The sequence below is a fragment of the Meleagris gallopavo genome, chromosome 7 (genome assembly GCF_000146605.3).
Source record: "Meleagris gallopavo isolate NT-WF06-2002-E0010 breed Aviagen turkey brand Nicholas breeding stock chromosome 7, Turkey_5.1, whole genome shotgun sequence".
Classification (NCBI taxonomy): domain Eukaryota; kingdom Metazoa; phylum Chordata; class Aves; order Galliformes; family Phasianidae; genus Meleagris; species Meleagris gallopavo.
Window position 1 is genome coordinate 27,253,751 of NC_015017.2, and position 9,465 is coordinate 27,263,215.

Below are 9,465 nucleotides of genomic sequence, written 5' to 3' on the forward strand. Positions count from 1 at the left end.
ACCAGAAATTACCCTGAAAATCTGTCATCCAGTATTTATGTCATAGAATGGCCTGGGTTGAAAGGGACCACAATGATCATCTAGTTTCAAACCCCCTGCAATATGCAGGGTCGCCAACCACCAGACCAGGCTGCCCAGAGCCACATCTAGCCTGGCCTTGAATGCCTCCAGGGATGGGGCATCCACAGCCTCCTTGGGCAACCTGTGGCTGGCTTAGCAGTTGGGATTTTGAATGACAATCTAAGGAAAAATTCATTATCATGAGGAGTTCTATACGTATGAGGCCCAGTACTGATCTCCATGTTCCTAATGAAAAATAGCCTACCTAGTGTGTGGTCACAGTCAAGCCAGTCAAATATCTAAATTACCTACAGATAATGGCTAAATCTTGAAATCAGTTCAGTAAAAAAAATATATCCAAACATGACTAAAAGTATGTACCGTAAAAAGAGGTGATGGATTACAAGGAGATCATAAAGGGGGCCAACAGTATCAAGTCATTCTTAGTTTTTATTTCTTTTTATTAATACTCAGATCTTTTCAACCATAGGTTTTGGAGTTATGAAATTACAGGTTGAACGCACCTGCACTATATGTAAGCCAAAACAGAATATTTCTATACAGCCATACATGTTCCTCTTGATTCATTTCACCTCCTCTTTCCTGCTCTAATTGTCTTCAGGAAGTCATTTTGGCAATTTATCTTTTTCCAAGTAACAAGGAATGAGGCTTCCATGCTGATTAGCAATTCAGTCAACTCCATCTTCTGTTCACTTTTGGTTTTATTTCATCTTCTCAATTTCATCTGCTTTTGACTTCTAGAAACAATTCACTTTGACTTGAAGATTTTTTCTTATTATTAATACAATGCCTCATTAGATAAATCTTTGCTTAGAACACATCCTTCACACTCACCGCTCACAGGCAACCACTGAAAAGCAGCTGCTTCTGATGAGTATTTAATGGCTGATGAAAGTCACTTTCTAAAAAAAAATAAAAAAAAAAATTCCTTCCACAGAAGTCAAAGGATTCACGATGGACACATTATCCCCTTCTCTTCATTTATATTTTCTTTCAGTTTGGGGTTGCTTTGTTTTTTGTTTTTTTAATGTTTTGTTTTTTAAAGAAATGCTTGCTGGTGTTGTTGCAGCGTTTGTTATTCAAACCGTGTGTGCCAATGGGTTGGCAAAGCCGCTGTGCTCTGCTCCCCTGGGCTGGAAAAGGAAGCTCCTGTCCAGGCTCCAAAGATCTCCAGTGACATTAAAAGAGATTTTCATGAAGTGGAAGGCAAATGCTATTAAAAGCTGAATTTTTGCTTTTAAGAAATTATGCATATTTAACAGGATGTCTTTGAACTCATGCCACCTAAGTAGAAAAACAAACAGCTTTGTTGAGAATTTGAGGATTATTTTACACAAGAATTTAATTTCTTTAAATAGAAATGAATATGGATGAGGATATTTGAATAGGTTCTGTGTGTTCATCAGACACAATTGCCAAGCAGGGACTAATCTTAGTGATTAGTAAGGGTAGTGACAAAAATATGCTTGTACCCTGCATGCCTCCTGATTGGCAGTTTATCGCTCGTAGAGAACCAGATGTCAAAAGCCATATGCTAACATTCAGCATAGAACAATCCTTTGGTTTACACTCCAAAATGCACCAACGTTGACAGCGTTGAACAGTGAGCAAACAACAGACTGAAAGAGAATAGAGTGTTCAGGGAAAAGGAGCGTTCGTTGCAGTGCTTGGCAGAGGGGGGGAGTAGGGGATTGAGGGGCTGCTCTGGGCTCTGCCCCACCTCCTGACATCCTGTATAGCCATCAGTGAAGGGCAGATGCAGCAGTTTACCTAAACTGCACTTTGTATTATTTGGCCTAGGAATTATTTTTCCTTTATATATTGCCTGGCAGTGTCATTCCATCTATTTACTGTGGTGAAGCAATGAGCTTACTAAATAAGAACACAAGAGAAAAAGTATAAAGCAAGAAGTACATTTAAAAAAAAGAAAGAAAGAAAGAAAGAAAAAAAAAAGATATAAATTATTTTGTCTTGAGTTTAGATAGGATTTCAGTCCTTGATCCTCTTGAGCTGGGGGAGTTTACTTTTAACTGGACTTGTGAGTTTAGAATACAAAATTAACAGTGGATTTTTTTCTGTAACCACATGTTTTTAAAGATAATATAAACGATAAAGCAGAGGAAGAAAAAAAAAAAACACAAAATAACTCATACAGAGGCAAAGCCAGATTCCACCTTCAGTTAAACCTTCTGCTCCCAAATCAAAGCAGCACAGGGTATGACCAAGGGCAGCATGAGGCTCCCTTCATTCCATTGTAGTTCCAGAGGAACCACTCCAGCAGCATGTGCCCAAGATGTTAATTACAGCAGTTACTACTAACTATAGCCGTAACACCGAGGAGAAAAGTGCCACAGCCATCAGACAAAAGGGGCAACAAGGGGCTGGCTTTTCTCCCTACAAGCCAGGCAGTAGCAATTCAAAAAAACTAGCAAGATTTCCACTCTGCAGTCCCATTCAGCAATTGCGAGCAATGAATAGACCCAGCTGGTATAAAAGGCAGTGGTGTTCTGCAACATGCTGCTGCAATCTCCCTAGCATTATTTTAATGTTTCAAGTTCTTCTAGCTTCTAAAGAAAAATCTTTTCTCTTTCAAAGATCAGTTGGGATGAACCGCAGTCACTGTAGCTGCTCTTAAAGGCTGTTATTCTAATTTTACATCCCATTTTCTTGTACAGAGACTAAGATGAGCACAATTTTGTGCCCATCTGATTTCATCTGCAATTGCATCTATGGCCATACTGTAAATGAGAAGAGTCTCTTTGATTCATTTCTATTCCAGACTGTCTTTGATGCAAGACAAGGATAAAAGCCCTATACGAAAGATCACTCAAGTTCTTTTTCTTCAAGATAAAAACTTGGATTTCTGTATCTTGGAAGACACTTGAATTTCAAACTTGTTTTGGGCACTTGCTTTGAGGCTGTTGGTCTGGAACATATTTAAATTTCAAGAGAAGATACACAGCCATGATCCTGCTCTTGTAGAGGTGCTGTGCATCTAGAGTGAGCTTTCCCTTTGTGATAGAGCTTTACGTTGCTCTCTGACTCATTCCTTAGCAGGGCACTTAGGGAGCACACCTGCACTGAAGAAAGAGCTGATAACATACTATGGGAGAAAGTGATATTAATCCAGCACTTAGGGTACCTCCCAACCTCTTTCAAAACAGTAAAATAGTAGGATTGTATGTTTCACTGTAGTATTTCTCTAATTTTCACAACTTTATTGAATTCCTTTCATGAGTTATGTAATCCTACACTAATTAAGGAGGGTTTAATAGACCATCACATCTCCATTAACTTCACTTTGAGTTACTCTTGGAGGGTGTGTAAAGCACAGGGAAGAATTAAGAGGTAAGAACTTGATGAGGGAAAGCAAGCTCTAGGAGAGAAATGATGCTGCTTTTCTGTACAAGATAGAGGCACTGGAAGACTCAGATATATACTGCGTGATCAGAGTTTTGCCTTTTTTATTATTGTTTTTCCCTTGTTGGTTTTGTTGAATTTTGCTGGGATAAAGTTTGGGATGAGCATGTTGAAAGGACGCAGGCTATAGAGAAGGCTACTGAAATAAGAGGTATTGATCATTGCTGCGGTGCTTCTTGGGTTGTGATGCTTGGGAAAAGCATAGAGAAAAACTTGTTGAAGTTGCAGGACTCTGAATCGGATCTGGTTTGAGGCCTTCCAACTGGGAAATAAGCAGACAGCATACTCTGTAAGAGCTCAGCTTTAACGTACTTCTTAAGAGCTTGCTTAATACTGCACTAAAAGATTTGTTGAGATAACTCTTCAGTAAGCATGGAAAGATTTGCCTTAGGCTGGAAAGTTGGCCGTTCTCTGGGTTGGTCCAGCATGCTTGTGAGAAATGGTCCTGCACTGCTTGAAGTTTCTGAGCATTGTTTAGTCTGGTAATTCTATTAACTGCTTTTCTATATGTTCACCAATTGACTTTGTTCTGGCTGATATATCAGCTTGATGAATGGTTTTCCACAGTCCAAGTTTTTAAGGAGAGTTGTTAAAGAGTCAATTAAAAAATGTTAATAAAATTTGGGGTTTTTTTACGGGCAAGCAGACTTTTTAAAGGTTTTCCTCATGCAATAAGCAGACAAGTCCCTTGAATTCTCTGTTTTCTTTCAATCTAGCCCCAGAATATTCTCCATTCTGTTGACTGAAACTCATTGAACCTGCTGCTATGAACAGCTACTGCCTCAAAAGAACTCAGCAAAAGTGGAGTGATCTACCTGTTAGTGATGACTGAGATGCACAGTGATCACAATCAATGATTTACAAGGTCCAGAGTGTTCTATTCTGCCCTGGTCAGGCCTCATCTGGACTGCTGCATCCAGTTCTGGGCTCCGTGGTACAAAAAAGAAGACAAGGATCTCCTGGAAAAGAGTCCAGTGGAAGGCCACAAAAATGGTAAAGGTCCTGGAGCAGCTGAGTGATCTGCGTCTGTTCAGCCTTGAGAAAAGAAGACTGAGAGGTGATCTTATTAATATTTATAAATATCTTAAGTGTGGGAGACAAAGGGACGTGCCAACTTCTTTTCAGTGGTCTGTGGGGACAGGACAAGGGGAAACGGCCACAAACCGGACAATAGGAAGTTCTTCACCAATATGCAAAGGAACTTCTTCACAGTAAGGGTGACTGAAACAGGCTGCCCAGGGAGGTTGTGGATTCTCCTTCTCTGGAGATATTCAAGACCCACCTGGATGCCTACCTGTGTAGCCTGCAGTAAGGGGCCTGCTTTGCAGGGGGGTTGAACTCAGTGATCTCTAGAGATCCCTTCCAACCTCTACAATTCTGTGATTCTGTACCCCACTTGACCTGATCCCTGCAATTTTTTGAAAAGTTGCATAAAATCTTGCTGTAAATCGTAACTGATTTGCCCCTTTAAGCACATAAATACCTGTAAGAATCCACATGAAAATCATGAGCTGTCAAGCATCTCAATGTTTGAAGGACTCCAGGATTATCTTATTACTAGTTTGGATCAAACTTTTTAAAGCAGTAGGAATATAGGGAATAATAGAGCTCACAAAGAGCTAATGATCTCTAGGGATGTTAATTAATTTCTGCCTGCTAAAAATCACTTGACTTTGGATTTAACAAAGATGAGACTTTTATTTGTCACAAGGGTATATGTTCTGCATTGTTAACTCTAGTATAATAGATATGTTCAGCATATACTCTAAGAGGTTATTTCGTTTTAAAACATCTAATACCTCCAAACATAATGAGTCTTGGGGGAAAAGTCTCTCAGGTTTGGGTCACTGAATCTTACCAAGTAATGCAAACAGTACGAGTCACAGCCTTATAAGCCCTTAGCCTGCAATTCTTTTGAAGTACCTTTTTATGTCTGAGTCATTGTGCTAGCAAGGGCACTTGTTAAGGGAGAACAGTACTTTCAGAGAGGTTATCTGGGGTCTGTGTGTTAAGCTGACTTAGAATGACCCTGCTATGCCTGAGACTTTCTATATTTACTTGAAACCCCATCCTGTATCCTGGTTTGACTCCCAGCTAAACTCAGAGTCTGCTTCATGATCACAAAAATAATGACCTGGGTCACTATGGAGGACCCAAAGGAGAATGTTTTTCGAAATGGGAGCTAGGTATTCCTGTTAACTGCAAGATGCATGGGCTAGGACACCTCCAGCTGCTGCAGTGATTCACTGGGCTGTACCAGAACACCCAGGCTCGTAGATGTGCAAGTAGCAGTGAATGAAGACAAATGGGGTGGAGAAAATGGAGTTTTGTGTGTTTTCATAGCTTTCACAATTTGAAATAGCATCCTGGTGTCTCAAGAGATGCCTATTCAGGGTAAAATTGAGAGTATGGTTGAGTATTGCTAGGCTTGCTTTCCAAATGGATTGTCCCTAAAAATCAATATTGATTGAGCAAGATATGGGCTCATCTTTCTCCTGACACCCTGCTGGCTCTTTACCTTAAGGCCTTATTTCCTGTCACAGCATCACTCATGGGGTCTTCTGAGAAGCAGCTGTTGCTGATGTCTATTGTGTTTCCTGTCATGGGGGATAGGCAGATGGAAGCTTCAAATTTCTTTTCTTCTTAAATACAATACACGAAGAAATGAAAAGCTTTCATAGACAATGGTAATTTCTAACCACACCAGAGACCTAATCATCTGTTTGTACCATGTGTTCGAAGTGCTAAGCTTTAAGAAAGAGCCAACAGTATAAAGTATGGGAACAGAAAGAGCTTATCTTTACTCAAAATGGTCCAGTGAGATGCTCAGCTGCAGGCAGAAGCAAGAGGATGTGATAGAGAGCTGGCTTCTGTGAATGTCCAGGTGTAAACAACTAGAAAGGTGTTTACTTAATTGAATCATAAAATTGTTTGAGTTGGAATGGACTCTTAAAGGCCATCCAGTCCAACCCCCCTGCAATGAACAGGAAAACCTGCAGCTCCATTAGGATGCTCAGAGCCCCATCCAGTCTGACCTTGAAGGACAGGCATCCACCACCTCTTTGGGCCAAACCATCATAATACAGCTTTAATTCAGAGGTCTAAGAGCTTTTTTCAACTGTACAGCCCTGCAAAGCTGCCTGTATGGCAATTCTTGCAGCTTTTGGGAAGCCAGATTTGATCCCAGAATCAAAGCACTGTGCTCCTCTTTCTGAAATCTCTGCTTATAAGGGCAGATACAGGAGCCAGGTAGACAAGGGATTAAATTTTAATGCTTACTGATGTCCTGAGCTTTCTCCAGCTCCAACCAAGCTGTTTCTTCCCTGCATATAGTGTGAAGCACTTGAAGTTGAAGCATTTACACATTAGGTGGTGCTACACTCTAATAAATGTAGGTTAAGCAATTACTGGAGCTATTTCCCATCCTATTTGATATACTTGACAAGGCTCTGCATTCATCTTCAAGCTGTGAATACTGCCCTGCAGCACTGTTAGTCAGTTCAGAGTCTTGCTGGTTTGCAGTTAAACTTGCCATCAAATAATCATAGATAAAAAGTTTCCTATCTATGTATTTTTCTAAAGTTACAGCCAATATTTCCAAAAATAGTGACTTGAACTTCACATTTTGGAACTTGCTTACTCTTAGGACTGCTCCCAGAGTTGGGAATAGTTATATAGGACAGCAGATGTCATCTTCAATTTGTCAGTCTAACAACGCCCTTCTTCCATCCTAGAAAAGATGGTCATTCTGACTGTTTCGCTTAATAAACTGTCACCAATTGCAACTAGAATTGACCTTGAACTCAAATCCCAGCCAGAAAGTGGTGTTCTAACCCAAGTAAAAGGCAGAGTTCTTACAGAAGGCTCCTATAATTTCCAAAGTAGAAAGTAATTAGGACCTTCTTAAACGTCTGTAAGTCATTACAAAGCTGAAAAAGATGATTCAGTTGCTAACTGAAGGTTTATAATGGGTAAGAATGTTGGGATGTTAAACCTTATTTAATTAATTGGACTGTAAATGTATTTGAGTTGTTGTCATAAGGAATTCTAGTTCAAGAAGCTGCTACTGAGCGCAATCTGCAACTCTCTTTCACAAAACTGTTCTGTATTGTCAGCTTTAAACAATCCACTCAGCTGTCTTCGATGACCAAGAATTGTAGTGGGAGCAGGTAAGTCACAAAAGATACCTAAGCTTCTAAGTCATTTGCCCACTACTTCTCTCATAAGCAACAAATGTCACTTCTTTGGGAGGAGACCTGGCAGAGCTGTGGACACCACTTTGCAGAGCCTGTAGAGGAGAAGATATTCACGAGCTTTCACTGCACATTGCAGAGCACCATTGCTTCATGCTCTGTGCGTGCAAGAACAAGCTACCTCCAGGCTGCGTGACAGGCAGTGCGGCACAGCGTTGGCTGGTGTGGAGCACACTGCACTTGCAGCCACCTATCAGTTTGCTGTTAAAACACTGAAGAATCACAGAAAGGCTCCTTACAGCTCTGTTGCACGGGGAAAGCTTTGAGTTTGGAGATCGGGACCTTACAGGGTAATCGTGGAGAGCATTAGAAATGAAGTCATATGAAATAGCTGAAGAGACGTCTTTGAAACCAGCTGCCAAATAATGAATAATCACGGAGAATTTAAATGAGATCCATAGTACAGCCTTTTGTTTCTTAAGGCACACTACCTCTCTTGGACTTTTTTCTTCCTCTGAGAACAAAAGGCAGAATCAATAAGCCAGTCAATGAGACTTCTGGAAACCACTTTGAAGTTTGTGATGAAAGAGAATTTTCCTTCCTGTTTGAAATGCAGATTCCTCAACACAAACCATGGCTGGTTCGCTTCCACCTCACCAAATCTGACATCTAAGCTCCTATCCCATCCTAGTGCCCAGCTCTTCTGAGTGCAATTCCACCAAGTGAGTTCAATCAGCTGTAATCTGTATCACAGAAATCGATTTTTAAATTGAAGTTCAATCTGTTTGACCTTCCAAGCTCTCACGAAGTTTTGCTGCAGCCATTTTAAAGGCTTTTTGGGCTACCTTGAAAAGAATACATTTTTTTCTAGGTCCTCACCGTTTAGGTTTTTGTTTTTAGTTTATGTCCAAGCATCAAGAAAGCTGCAATAGCTCTATAATCATTAGTGGTAAAATAAATTGGAAATCGGATGTGAATATCATTTGGCAGCCTCACACAGATAGAAACTGCAAGGGGAAAAAAAGCCTGATTCTTAAATACAAAGAAGCCTGAATGCTGGTCTTACTTTTAGCTTTGTTACTACGTACCAGGATAGAGATGGATCTCTTTTGACTTTCCAACTCATACCTGGATGAAAGTATCAGTTGGGTCTGATAGCAGGGGGAAGTTTAACCACTGCTTTATGACGCACTGTTTCTTTTCAGCAACTTCAGAACTTATCAGTGGCACAGCCCCAGTAAAGCAACTGTTTATGGTTATCTGCAGCTACTTACGTTTTCATCTTACAAAGGGTGGCTCTTCCCCTCTTTTGCTGTCGCTATGAGATCTCACCAGACATGGGTGGTGTTTACTTGTGTGGTGTTATGGAATACAAGGCTGACTTTGACCAGGGTAGATCTCATTCACAATAGTTGAGATGGGGATAACTTCTGAGCTCAACACATCTGCAGCTCCTAGCAGTTTCATGCATGTTGAGGGTTCTTAATACAGTCACTAATTCTTATTTTATTCCTTTTGAAGACAGGTGCCTGAGACATTGGGATAGTTAGTTTTTAATTGGACTAGAAATTAGTGGAGCACAATTTAGGGATCTTTTCTTGGTCATATTTGTATCTTGCTGCACAGTCATTCTGCCTCTGAACCTACCAGGGTCCGCTCTGCTCTGCAGTGGTTTGTGTGCTAAATGAGTGTGGCCCAGGAGACCCAGCCACATCCCACCTAGTAATTCCCTGTTCAGATCCCGGGTACTTCAACTAACTTCCTTTTTAAA